The following is a 14,724-nucleotide window of genomic DNA, read 5'->3' as shown; positions in this document are numbered from 1 at the left end:
GATGGTATAATAGTGAATGAGATCCTGTTGTAATACAGACAGCAGGTCAGTCCAACTGCAGTGTATGTATGCTATAAATGGCTGACTTGTAGGCACAGGGAAATTATATTTAAGTTCATTGAAATAAGGGCGGTTTCTTTTTCTGTCATCATGTATCTGAATGGCATAATCTGTGGGCAGGTGGCTTCTGTGTGTGAAGTGAAATGGAAGCAAGGCTGCTATTGTCAGAGTGATTTATGACATGTTACTCGGGTGTCTCAGTGTCTGAAGGAATTAGGGATGTGCTTGAGAGACAGCTGGCTGAGGGACCATCCGCACACACAAAAAAGAGCGGTCCTGGAAAGCAGAAGCAGCCATTTGTGAAACTGATACTTAGTGTTCACCTCTCAGATGAAGTATTTGCTTGTTATAGTAATCAAGGGGATGTGCAGCTTTGGATTTGTTGGGGGTTTTCCCTCCCCTCTCACCCCCTCTTTGGCTCAGAAGTGCACAGGTAATCACTGATTGCAGCCTAGGAACCAAATTACTGTACTTCTGTATACTAGATCCAAACTAACCACAATTAATAATGTTGCAGCTGAACTAAGCCATTCCTGGCAGATTTTGCCTTTCTTCCTTCTTAGATCCTTCAAAGGAGAAGATAACTGTAGTGGTCCTTTCTGACCTTAAAATCTATGAGTTTAGGAGGAAAAATCCCCATCTATATATGATCTTTCTAGATGTAATCCAGGAAATTGGCATGCGTCCTAGTTTTCGTGGGCAGTGACAAGGGATTATTTCATGTGCTTGGTGGGCAAGGGATGAGGGGAGGATGTCTGAATACACGTTTTCCTTTCCATAGGAATTTTTTTCTTGCTATTTATTACTGGCACTGGTGGTTTTGTAATAGTTTTCTGCCAAGTTGCTGAAAATGTATTCTTTATGATTGGCATAAAATAAACATACTTCAAGGAAATACAAAATAGCAACTTGTAGTGCTAAGCTAGACGAGTTGAATTCTAATCCACTGATCGGGAATGCTGGGCACTCCAAGCTCTTGAGGCAAATGTTACTATGCTCTTTTTGTTTCAGCAGGGCTTGTGGAGTTTGCAACATCCTCTCAGTGGTCACGGGACACATGTTGTGGTTCTAGGGTCTCATTTTAAAACAGAAAGGTCTAGACAGACTTAATTAGTGTTACTTGCAACCTCTAAGGAGTGCATCACACAGCTGCAACAATAGATATGAGGGGTGAGAGACATTATGGTTCAAGAGCTCTGTTGAAGGAACTGGTCACCTTTAGCACGTGTTATTGGTGTGGATTGCAGTTGATTTTTGGTTTTTTGGTACTCTCAGGAACAGAATTAATGGGGATTTGCCATAAGGTATGTTCAGTTCTCCTGGACATATCCACTCGGTGGATAAGGAATTGGCTGTATGGTCACACTCAAAGAGATGCGGTCAACACCTCAATGTCCAAGTGGCGACCAGTGATGAGCAGAGTTCATCAGGGGTCAGTACTAGGACTGATGCTGTTTAACATCTTTGTTGGTAACATGAACAATGGGATAGAGTGCACCCTCAGAAAAAAAAAAAAAAAAAAGGCAAGCCAACCGCATTCTAGGCTGCATCAAAATCAGTGTGGCCAGCAGGTCAAGGGAGGTGATTCTGCCCCTTTACTCCATTCTCATGAGACCCTACCTGGAGTACTGTGTCCAACCCTGGAGCCACCAACATAAAGGCATGGACCTATTGGAGTGTGTCCAGAGGAGGGCTACAAAGATGATCAGAGGGCTGGAGCACCTCTGCACTGAGGACAGGCTGAGAGAGTTGGAGAGAAGAGAAGGCTCTGGGAAGACCTTATGGGGGCCTACAGGAAAGATGGGGAGGGACTCTTGATCAGGGAGTGGAGCAATAGGACAGGGCGGAATGGTTTTAAACTGAAAGAGGGGAGATGTAGATAAAATATGAGGAAGAACTTCTTTGCTGTGAGGGCGGTGAGACCCTGGCCCAGGTTGCCCAGAGAAGCTGTGGCTGCCCCATCCCTGGAGAGGTTCAAGGCCAGGTTGGAGGGGGCTTGGAGCAACCTGGTCTGGTAGGAGGTGTCCCTGCCCAGGGCAGGGGGGTTGGAACTAGATAATCTTTAAGGTCCCTTCCAACTCTAACCATTCTATGATTCCTGCCCGTGTCTGTGGCAGCAGTGGCCTCTGCTGTGCCATAGGTTACATACTCCCTCTCGTGGCTTAGTCAGGATGTGCTTCCTAAGACTGGTGACACTCCTCGTTCCATAGCAGTGCTGGAGAAGTCATGCAGCCAGTCAGTGATGCAGTGTTTTCATCGCACAGTGGCAGCCCACTGATTAGCACACTGCATTTCAGTAGTGGATGAGCTTTAGTAGATGTAATTATATACTACTGATAGAGATTTTTTTAATTTGTTTTAAAATGCAAATCAAACAAGTAATTGCATTTACCTTTTACTGTTCATTCAAACAAATAAACAAAGTAGATTTTTTCCCCCCTTAATTTCTCCTTGGAAAGAAAATGTTTCAATAATTTCTTTGGTTTCTGCTAAAATAATTTCTGGTGCCCACAATGAAATGCATTTAATATGCTGTATGTTTCTGAAAACTTTTCTGAAGAGACTGTTGTTTGGTCCTTACTGATATATTGTATGTGTACAGCGGAGACACCCTCATTCAGTGATTCTCAGTGGGAGGCAGCTGCTGCACTAACTGCCCAGTTAACCTTAGCCAGTTAGAGAACTGGGTAAAATAGGTTCTCTGCAGAGATGTCAGCCATTGCTGCTTAGACCTGCAAATTTATAATGATGATAATACTTCGAATCAAAACAATAAAAGATGTGGGCTGTGTTGCACTCCTTTTGCTCTTCATTCAGATAGATTGCATTCTGTGTTTAAAAACAGCCAACTACTAAGTTGTAGCCCTATGAGCTGAGCCTCATTACTGTGCTTCTCTGCAAATGTGCTGCATTGCGTTACTTAAGGGTGAAACGTGCAAGCTGTAGTTAACTGGTCTTCACAACCTTCTCCAAAGATGATGTTTGTTCTGTTATTCTTACAGTAGTTGGTTGGTTGGTTGGTAAACTAAGAAGCCCCAATGTGTGTGAGTGACTACAGAACACTGAGATTTTGTAACTTCATCTGATGCAGTTATTCTACTTGTCTCCTATCAATGGTCTGTCTTGATTGGAGATTCATTTACAGCCAAGTTTTCTCCGGGAAAAGGTGGGTCGGAGTACTTAATGGAATAGTGATTAATGCACAACAAGAAATGCATGTCCATCTGCACTCGGGAATGTATTTGTTTTATCCAGGTTTGTTGTTTTTTTGTTGGTTGGGGTTTTTTTCACAGTCATGGGATTGGTTTAGACAGGTGCATGTTCATTGCTTTTGTTATTTGTTTCTGTGGTAGATCAAAAGGCCTCCTAGTGCTAGATGTACACTATGGTGAAATAATAGCTCCTACACAAAGATGTCCCATGCTTGTTTTAGTTACTTATCTGGCATCTTTTCGGTGATAGAGTGATTGCTTCCATGTATTTATCTATCCTCACAACTCCCTCCGTGAGATAGGTCCCATCTCTCTTTGTACATCACTGGAAACAGCCATGGAGCTGTGTAGGTGATACGACATAGTTTCTGGGTGGGAGGTAGAAACTGTTTGGACCCTAGGAGCTGGCCTTATTGCAGGGAGGGCTCAGCTGCCCGGACATGGTAACTACTGCTGTTGTGGCTTTCAGAGCAAATTGGTAATGGGAATTATTGATCACCTCTGACAACTTTATTGTATCCGTTTAATTTTTATGTAGTACATCATCCTCAAAGCTTTGTGAGAGACTGTTAGATCCTTCAGCCCTTTAGTTTCTGGAAGGCTCTTTTTGCACCTTCCTGCTCAACTGTTTCTCAGTCTGAAAAGAATGCAAGAGTCGGATGGGTAGAGACTGACCTGTGTTAATTTTTGACCCATGTTGCTGGTGATTAATTGCATAGCTGTGGATCTAGGTAATGTTAGGAAATGTAGTACTGAGACTTTGTCTGTAAAAACAAATATTGATGGACATAAAAGGCAGGATATTGTATCTGGGAGATTCAGACAGTTGCACATCTTGCTGTTCCCTGGGGACATTTTATAGTAAAGACCAATTAAAGGTAACAGTGATTCCAAAAGGGTTTTTAGTGGTACATTATCTTTTGCTATTTTTAATCATGGCAATACAACGATACTTAGGTTTATTCTTTCAGCAAGCCTCTACATTGATTACTTTGTGTCTGTTTATTTTCAGTTTGAGGACACTTTTGTTCTTATTGTACTCTCAGAGGACATTTGTTTTATTCTTTCTGCTTTTGCTGTTCTGCAGTTGTATATTATATAATAGCACAGGAAAAACACCACTGTTATTTCACACCCTGGAAAGTAGAAGGGGGTGTGGAAGGAAAGGTATTCAGCAGGAAACCTCAGGTGGCCCGAAAGTCTTTGCTCTCACAGATCACTGCAGCCAGCCTGGGCAGAACACTCGAGCTGAAGCATCCTTCTTCAGCCTTCCCCTTCCTGCTTTCTTTCAGTGTAGTTCCTACACTACGGTTGGAACACAAGCGTTGTAAGTAGTAGCAGAATGTGGTAAACCTAACTACCTTAGCCCTGATAGCTGCTGTGTGCAAGGTGTATGTGATACGGAGATATAGAGAAAGACCGTCTCACTTGTTTACAAGCAAGACAAGCTCAGAAAAAGACAATACAGTCCCCATTTTAAAGTCAGAGAATCGAAACAGATTGAAAGTGAGATGGTGAAGTCTGTATTGCACTGACATCTGATTGATTTCAGTAAGATGTGGTGAAGAGTTAATTTGGATGTGAATGAGTGGCTCAGAGATGCCCCCTATACACCCCAAATAACTGCCATGCCAGATGGTTGGCTGATAATTCTCCACTCAATGCTAGTCATAAATACCTTTCTTTTGTCTCTTTCATCTCTGGTTCCCAAAAACGTGGTGAATATTCAGTTTATGCTATTGTCTGCAGAACTCTCTTATCTTAGAGGCTGATGGCATTTGGCTGGTCACCTGCTCTAATGCCAAAAGGCATTAGCAAATCATAGATATGATTGCTGGTTATGCTAAGTTTTGAAGAAAAGGGTAAGTTGGGAGACCTTGGTCCAAGGAGTTGACCTTGGTAGGAGAAGTAATATTAAGTATCACATAAACAGAAATTAATTCTTCGCTTGGGGTTCATTTGGTTGGTATTTCATTCCTTGAGCTGGCTGAGCAGACAGGACATAGGCTCTGTTAAAAATTCTTCTAGCTAAATGTCAATGGGTTCCAAGTGTCATCTCTATCTGCCCTACAGAAAACCTCCTATAAAGCATTGTTTTAACACATTAGTGATAAACAGTTTTTTACTGGTAGAATTAAGGTAATTAATATATACAATGGGGCTTTAGAAGACAGATAAATCCTCAGGCTTCAGGATATGCTCCAGCCCTGGCCATTAGGAAATAGGGGTCAGGTGGAGTCTGTCTCTGGATATACATTATCCTAGGGATTAACCTCGCCTACTTCTGTTTCAAAACCTGGTACTGACTATCGTTGGAGACCAGCTATTGCACCTGACTCATCCACGTTGTGGGGAGAGCACAAGGGCTGCAATTATAGACCAAGGTACTGTTGTGCTAAGTGCTCTTTACATCGCAAACAAAACAATCCCTACCCTAAAGAGTTTAGCTACACTTCTAGTCTGTATAATCCCTTGTGACAGTTCCTATTTTCCTATTTAGGGAACACATCTCATTAAAAAGATCTGATTTTTGAAAGTGCAGAGCAGGCATCAAACATATCTTGACATTAGGTGTTCAGTACTGAATATCGGGCCACTTCGTAAATCTAAGTAGGGATTTGGGGGTTGAGATTTTGTCATAGAGCCTGAAGGAGAAAAGCTTCTTTAGAAAAATCCTGCCTATGACCCTTAATTTAAGCCCCAATATTCTGAAAATCATGGTTACCACTCTAGTATATTAGCTCTTTACATTTAATTATATTACCACTAATTTCAAGCTTTTGCTGTCAGACTGGGCAACAATTACGGCTGAGAGCCAACTGAATTTTCATGAGTTACCGAAAGGGATCTGATAACTGTTCTTGGTTTTCCTGCATGTGAGACATAGGGGTTTTTTAAAGCAAATGTTGTACCTTATAAAAGTTTGAGGGTGGATTCTCACTGTTTTTATTCAGATGGAGTAATCAGCCACTAAATAAAAGTATAAGCCAGCTTCATTAAGAACACCACAGGCCTCTTGCATTATTGCAGTAATCAAGACGCTTGCCGACTCGCTTCTCCTGCTGATTTTATTACAGTGAGGAGATAAAGTTTAGGCAAGGCAGAGCCATTCCTTGGTCAAAATCAATGAAGAAGGAGGGTAAGCAACTGACATTACTATGGAAACAAAGGCTGCATCCTAGAAAAGACTTGGAGTGGCGTGGGGAATAAATGTAGCCTACTTGAGAGAGGACAATGGGCAGAGAAGCGTACTGGCATTGCGTGGGAGTGTTCTGCAGAACACAGAGGGACTTTATTGCTTGTGACAGGCAGTGAACTTCACAGGCCAAATTGTTCAGATATTACCCTCCTGTGAAGAGAGGTTCTGGAGGAGACTGAGATGGAACAAAAAATGTGAGTGCAGCTGAATGCAAAGCTAGAAGAAAATAGAAGTGATGGATTAATGTGTGTGGCTCAACCAGGCTGATTTTGCTTCCCTAGGATTATACATTTGTGCTTACATTTTGATCAGTAACTTTGGTCGGGTTGCAGTGGCTTTAGCACAGATTAGATAGTCCTGTTTTATAAATCCTTTACAGTTTTAATACAAGGCTGCCTCTGTAACCTTGGTGATTAGCTATGGCTTCGGCTGAGTTCCCATAATTTATAACCTTCACCTGTTATTTTTCCTTCCTATCAAAACTGCTATAGTAGGGAGTTCATTTTTTACGGGTTATGTTATGTGTGCAGTGTAAATTATACGTGCTGAACACTTGATGCCTGAAGCCACTACTCTGAGTTAAGTCATTCTAACTCCACCCAGAGACACCAGTGTACCGGGGAGATGTAAATCAGAGTACAGTAGTAAATATAACCAACTCATGCATATTTGTGCTTAATGCATTAGGATCTGTGTAGAGGAGTTGCACGGTGGGGGCAGAAGATGAGTCGGTATGTGTGTGTGACTTGTTTATTTGGTGTTGGTTGGTTTGGGTTTTTTCCAGATGGCTCTTACAAAAGCAGTGTCATGGGAAGCACTCAGCAACAGGACTCTAGTTCCCCATTATCGGGTATTTTACTGCAGAGGGAGAGGTGTGAAAATTCAGTTGCATTTAGAGTGCGATGAAGGTTCTCTTGATGCTTATGTGGAGTAAATTATCAGAAGGGGCAAGAGGATACGGAATGAGAGAATCTGGCTGTATCATGAAGATCTCTTGGTTTGAAGGCTCTGTTTGGACACTCATCTGCCTGGAATATGTCTGTCTGTCTTTAAGGGTTTGAGTTAAGCAAATATTGGATATATCTGATTATGGCAGTGATCTGAAAGCTGCTCAGCAGGAGCTCTTCATACTCAGCTGAGACTTGATTGAGAAGACCAGCATCACCTTTGAGTCAGCAGGATTTTCCTTTATATGGTGCACGGTGGTGGTGTAGCTATAGGTTTGCTTAGGATCTGCCTGTGGACATTTACTCCCTCCCTTTCTTCCTCTTGGATGTACAGTTTAAGGTGATCTATATTTTAATACAGTTTAAGGGCCTGTAGTGGGTAATAGTTTTGAAGTAAAAGAAGGTAGATTCAGACTAGATATAAGGAAGAAATTTATTACAATGAGGGTGGTGAAACACTGGTACAGGTTGCCCAGAGAGGTGTTATGGATGCCTCATTCCTGGAAACATTCAAGATCAGATTGGATGAGGCTCTGAGCAACCTAATCTAGTGAAAGATGTCTCTGCTCATTGCAAGGGGGGATGGACTAGGCGAAAATTGCCACCACTGTTTAATCATTGGTGACTGTTACCTGCTATTGGCATTCATATAAGATTAGATGGTGTGTATCTGAGTTCATGACTGTTTAATAAATAAAAAAACAGTAGTAAATATAAGAGATTTTATTCCTGCCCATTGCTCATGTAATGTTACTAGATTGGGAGATGGGTTACAGAAGAAGATGGAGTGTGAGACGAAGGAGCTCTGCGTTATCCCACCTGATTTGGTGATTACAACACAGAGAAAGCATTAAAAATTGAAGAGGCCGTTTGGCCCAGTAATGAATATGATTCGAAAAGAACACCCGATCTCTCTTTCATTCCCAAAGCTGATGTTATTGCAAGGAGTGCCTTGCTTGCAGTGACCAAGAGAGGTTCAGTCTGAACTCTGTCCATTCTTTTAATTTTTGAAGCACAAATGTTCAGCTAAAATGTTATTTGTCCGACTTGTGTAACTTATATGTTGCAGAAATTCAGAAAATAAATATTCTTATATTTCTGTTCTGAATATTGTTACGTTTCTCTTCTTTCAGTCTTGTTAGACTGAAAGCAGGGATTGTAGATACCCAGGGAGAACAGCTTCAGCATTCACTCAAACTAACTGGCTGATGAGGCTAACTGGAAACCCCTTAACAGGTTGTAATTGTCCTGGTAAAAACCAAACTACCTGTATGTTTTTTAAAGCTGGGGTAACTTTGGAAAAGACTCCAAGCTACCCAAAGTTCTGCTCTGTCATTAAACATGAATTAAGTTTCCCATATTTGCTGTTGTGAATTCTTTCTAGGTTTCCAGGAGACTTCCCAGAGGACAATAGATGAAGCATTTTCTTGCCATCTGGCAATTTGGTTACTGTTTATCCTGTCAGTCACAGCTGATGCTATAAGACATTTAGATACACTGGGGGATGCGGGGTGGGTTTGATTTGGTTTATATTCTTTTTGTTTGTTCCCTGGGATCACCCCTTTTTGAGCTTCTTAGCTGTAAATGATGTCTACATTTGAGTTTGTGTAAACTATTCCTCTTCCATACATTGTAGTGTCTGAATGAGGAGGGCCACTAATTTATTGTCTGTAACTTGACATTAGTCCGACAACTACATAGTTAAAATAGTAATGCAGCAGCAGAGAAAAGAGGCAGTAAACAAGCTCATTTCACTCTTGCCTGAAGGCTTTTTTTGTTCCTGCTTCTTGAGCAAATAGGCCAGTGTATTAGCATTCTTCCTAATCTTTTGGCTTCTGTTTACATTATATTAATGCTTTAGGTTTTATTCAAGGGGAAGATGTCTTAATGATGCTAATAGTCCTAATGATTTTCTGAAATTCTGGAGGTTCTATCAATGTGATAGTTGCAAAAGGTCTCCCAGTTAACACACTGCTTTAAATGTTACCACATCTTACCACAAATTATAGTGGTATTTCCAGAGGCACTAGCATATTTAGCAAGTCACCAAATTCCCAGAAACATCTAATAATCCGCCCTGTTACAGTGCTTTGTCCTTGGGGTATAAGTGACTAGGCTGGCTTTGTTCACCGTGATTGAAGGCTTGTACAACAAAATAGTAGTGTGAGGATTTCCAGGTATGGTCAGGTATGGTTCTGCTGCCATTGAAAGTAGTACTCCAGCTTTCACTTGTGTGGCACTAAGATGCTGTAACCAAAGGAGCTGAAAAAACCCCAAACTGCAAACTGCTTGGGTTTCCCCTCTTCTGAGCAGTTGTGCTGTGCCTGCAGTCTCGTCAGTTTACTGACCCTCCCTTTACTTCCGTCATTTATGGGATCATTTGTCTCCAGATAGGAAAAACCAGTGAAGAAACTGAGAACTAGAGTTGTACAAGGAGGCCAAATGCCATGGGGCTTGGAGTAACTCTTGAAACTCTTTTATACCTCCATTTTTGTGACCAGCTTGCTTTACTACTTCAAAGCTGCTAGCCCTATTATAGCTGTTTCTGGTTTGCTGCAGTTGCTAAATGCTAAAAGCTTGTTTTCGGAGTTGAAAAACAGGGAGGAGAATAGATGAAGTAATCCCTAGAAATGTGCAGTGGTGGTTCCAGTCTGCTGCTGCAGTTCAGCCCTATAGCACTGTGCTTTTTCTGCTGCAAAGTGCACATTTGTTAATTCCTCCTCTGTGAAATCATCTGACATTAATGTAATATTTCTTTATAAACACTAACGTATTTTCTTGTTCTTTTGCTTTCCTATGCTTTCTACTCTTCCAATGGGGTTTTATATAGTTAAGCAACTTTCCAATATTTTTAATGTAAAGGCAAGTCATTAGGTGTCTTTTTCACCTAATATAGCATGGAAAAATGGGACTGTTTAAACTTGCAATATTAGGTTGTAAGTCAGTGTTAATAATTCCTGTTTACTGCAGAGGAGTTGGCTGTAAATCAGGCGTACTTGTTCTTGCTTTTTCTCTGTGTGTAGCTTTAGGACCCTGCTAGCTATCAGCATATTTCTGCTTGTTGTATCACTTACAAATGATCCGGAGTCACCTTTTGGAAACTGTGTTCTGTGAATGTTATCTGGCCAAAGTCTGTTCATTAGTAGCCACAGTCTAGCTTGGCTACTTCACTTGTCAAATCCTGCTTTGACTGATGGTTGAACAAGATTTCCTGTGGGAACGCTATGGGTCAATCCTTTTGGTGAGAGATACACCTAGCATGCTTTACACGCTGCTTTTGGCTACTCTTATGCATTTCCCTCAGCTCTGCCGTTCAGCAAGGAAAAAGCTCCCTAGGCACCCTCGCTCTACCAGGTGAAGTTTCCTCTGTTAATGTTACACTGATTTATTTGCCTTCCTTCATGGTATAGCTCCAAACTGCATGCCAAGATTCTGTAAGGGTGAATTTTTAAAACCAAGTTACAAATCCTGGAGTCTACAAGTTTATAAAATAGATGCTGATGCAGCACATCCCATACAGCAGGAACGCTTTCATGCGTGTAGGAAATGCTTTGGATTACGAGTGTGCATCTATGGACTTTCTTGGGTGTGAGCCAAATCAAGTCCTGGTGTAATATTGCTGACTTCGTTCATGTTACACTTGCACTCTCTTTGGCCCTCTGGCACTGCACAAGACTTGACTGGATATCTTCCTCTTGAAATAGTATGCAATCTTTCATACCCTCCTCCTATTTTCTTAGGGCTGGCTTTGATTATATTCTGAGTAACCGGGGCCTAAATCAGGCCCGATAAGGCTCTTGAAGTGTCCCCCTCACAGGGGTAAGTAAAGAAGTGTGAGCAGAAGACATGTATTATCTATTTTTTTCAAGATGAAAAGCATCTGTTTTGGCACACACCGGTACAGGCAACTAATAGGCTTTTTTAGTGCTGTGTTGTGCAAAATCAGTGATCCCTGAGTACAGTCTTTGGCTGCTGAGGGAGTTGAGCCTATTGAGTCACGCTGTATTTGAATATGAAGTGCCAAGTCACTGCATAACGTCTGAGTCCATTGGTTAGGAGTTTGGATGAAATGAGGTTACTTAAATATTGAAATGAATAGTAACTAAAAGCAAGAACTTCTTATCTTAACCTGTGGTTAAAAAATGCATGCTCAGGCATAGTATTCAGTAAAGACACCTTTCTGCATAAATTCTTGTCGCATACGTAGTTTTATGGTAGTCCTGAGATCCTGACTTCATAAACTGGGAACAGTGTGGGACTGCAAGTTTGCTATTCTTCTGTCTAGGTAAACAGAACTAGTTTTGTTCATTGACAGATGATTAGCCAGCTAGGGTCTTCTGTAGCTGGAAAGCTGGCATTTGTCTCCGAAGAGAGAAACCAAGAAGTGTTGCTAATTTGTACTGGGGGGACAGTTCCCAGCATAGAACTGTGGTGAAGGGTCCACAGGCTGTTCTGCCACCAGAGGGATTTTGTTGAGAGATTGAGGTGAGGCAGTCAGCTGGCCGCCCTGGATAGCCTGGCAAGTAGCACAAATACTCAGAATGTGCAGGATTAAAAAAAAGAGCCTGCTGTGCTCTGCATTGATTGCTGTGAATCCCAGCGAAGACGAAAACTAGCATGATATGTCAGGGGAAATAGCTACTGGATTTTCTGGAGAACTGACTGTTTGCTGACCGTTAAAGAACAGAGTTAAATAATCGGTAGTGATAGACCATTTTCTAATAAATATTATTATAAGCTGCGGTTCAACAGCAGATTATATGTAGGAAGTGGCATTAAACATTACTTTTCCTCTGCTCTGGTAAAGGAGACATTGGAGCATACAGACCCTGATATCTGGCTTGACACTTTATTACTTAAGTGCAAAATACTGACATCTCACGTGAGAGCGGTAACAAAGCATGTTATACAAACCCTTCATTTAAAACTACAACTGCAATCAACATTAACAGTAGTGGTAGAGTCAGTAATTCAGCATTTCTGTACCTCAGAAAGCTTTTAATGAAATACTCCACTTTACAGATTTCCTTAATTTACACAAATAATTAGAACTGTGTAGTAAGGAAATTGCAGTTAAGAAGCAGCCTCAATCCGAGGTGCTGCTTGGATAAAAAAGGCTACTTTGCATGTTTTCTTTCTTCTTCTTCTTCCAGTTATCTGAAGTACAAGAAAAAGGTTGTACTTATTTCAGGCAAAGGGAGAAATCATTATACAGTATGGGAGCAGCAGTCCACTCATGGAATGCGTGAGCTAGACCTAGGAAACAGCTTCCTTGAGTGAATGTAGTCCCTGCAGTGATGAGAACATTATACTGAAGTTAATGATCTCTATTAAGTAAATACTTAATTTCAAGCTTTTCAGCTAGTCCAACTTTAACTGTTGCTAGAAATACGTCCCAAAACTAAATCACCATATATAAAAAAGGTTGGGAAAGAATTATTTTTCAAGACTTTCAAATCAAATCTTATGGTAACAATGCTACTGCATTCACTAAGGCTGAGTGATAGGCTGTAGGGTCAATGAAGCTTGCAGGTTATAGGGATCTCTTTGTTTTAGGAATGACACAGACATCCCAAGAGCTTAGCTCTTGCAGGGTTGTTAGCTACTGCTGCCTTGCAAGTAAGGCAATAGTTCTGTTCCACAAAAGAAATCAATATGTGTGCGTGCCGCTCAGAGACTGCCAAGATAAACTAGCTGCAGCGAGATTAGAGTTGAATCGTGAGCTTTTACAAATGCTGGTTTTTCCTCATCTTCTCTGGGTTCTTAATATACCCGCAATGCAATGTCACTCCCCCACATCTCTTTTTCAGCAGAAGATTGTAATTTCCTTAGTTTTCAATTAAAAATGTCCATACTCTTATTTAATGGTTCCACAAAGCACCTTGGCTTACTCTGCCTCAGGTAAATGAAAATATTTGCTGTGGCAAATAGGGCTATTAGTTTTATGATCCGTAGCGATAAAAAGCTTTTATCAAGAATGCCATCAGAAGAGGCATAAAGCGGCGTTCCGTGTAAAACTATTGATATGTCTGAGAAGCTTTACTTTGGTTTATAGGTTTCTGTAGGAAAAGGTGTTAGTGGTATTATTTTCTCTTTTTTTGGTGTATCTTATGGTCACTTCGAAAATTAAAAGCACTTCTGAGCCATGTTTGCAAAGATCCTGTATATACAAAGGATGGGGTCACAACCTGGGCAAGAGGTCTGGACACAATCTGAATTACTCTCTCTTTTCTGCACAGATTGCCTGTATCACCTTGGGCATGTCACTTTGTCCAGAATCAAAGTATTTTTGACATAAGTATAGAAGAAATCTTTCTGAATTCCCTGTTTGTGTTTTCGTGGTTACACAGGCTTGCTGGCTCACTGATTTCAGGTGCAAGCAAGCATATCTTTCTCTGGTAGGGTACAGTTTTAAATAATCCACAGACATTTGCAGAATAGCAGATGGACTAGTGGACAAGGCTTTCATCTCGGAGAGATAGCTTTGTCCCTTGTAAGAGTATCATGCGGCTACACCCAGACCCATTGGCAGGCAGGTTTTTCAATGGCAAGGTTACACTATTTTATGTACCAATTTGAAGCATGTTTGCCTTAAAAGAGGACAGCATCTGGTTTTCATAAAGCAACAAGTGAGTTAGCCTTCTCCCACCCCCAGCAGCCACCAAGTCATTTTGCAAATGGCTTTTTTCATCCCATAAATCCACCTTGGACCTACTATGGGTACCGTTTTATCCAGCTGAGGCCAGGTAGGCATCAAAAGACTGTGTAGCACTGGAGCTGGCTGAGGAAGAAGAGGGTCTGCAACCAGAGGCACTGCACAGGATCAGAGCTGCCTCTGCTTTTTGCCCGCTCTGCGAGAGCCACTGCTGTCTCAGTCATTTCAAAAACCTGTGGTTGAGAGCACTGTGCTCAATGAGAAGTGGGATACTGCAGTGGTGGGCAGGGCATATCCCCTCTGTGCGGTGTGTAGTGCTGCCTGTTCGTGTTGAGTCCGGTACGGCGTGTTTAGCAACAGGGTGAAGAGCATCCCCACACATACCAGCTGCAGGTTTGGGATTTTTTTTCAGATGGCTCTCCTCTAAGGGTTGCTTTGGTTAGATGTTTCTCGTTGCGTTTTGTGGTGGCACTATGGTAAGCTGCTCTTTGCTTCCTCTCTGAATCTTTATGTTCCGATATTCCCCAAAGGTATCAACAATCCCCTGCTCCAATTCATGGCAGAATTACTGAGCGGTTACCATGGTGATGGGGGGAGGAATTGGATCTGCAGACCAGCTGAGATCAATCCCAGCTGCCTGCCTACTACTCC

The 14,724-nt window shown here is 41.6% G+C and overlaps 1 protein-coding gene across 1 annotated transcript in view; it reads left to right on the top strand.

Moving 5' to 3' along the window:
- Window positions 1–14,724, top strand: part of NCAM1 (neural cell adhesion molecule 1) — a 186,692-nt gene that overhangs the window by 103,804 nt on the left and 68,164 nt on the right. The window lies entirely within an intron of this gene.

This window comes from Numenius arquata, chromosome 22 (assembly GCF_964106895.1).
Source record: "Numenius arquata chromosome 22, bNumArq3.hap1.1, whole genome shotgun sequence".
NCBI classification, from domain to species: domain Eukaryota; kingdom Metazoa; phylum Chordata; class Aves; order Charadriiformes; family Scolopacidae; genus Numenius; species Numenius arquata.
This window is presented reverse-complemented; position numbering and strand designations above follow the sequence as displayed.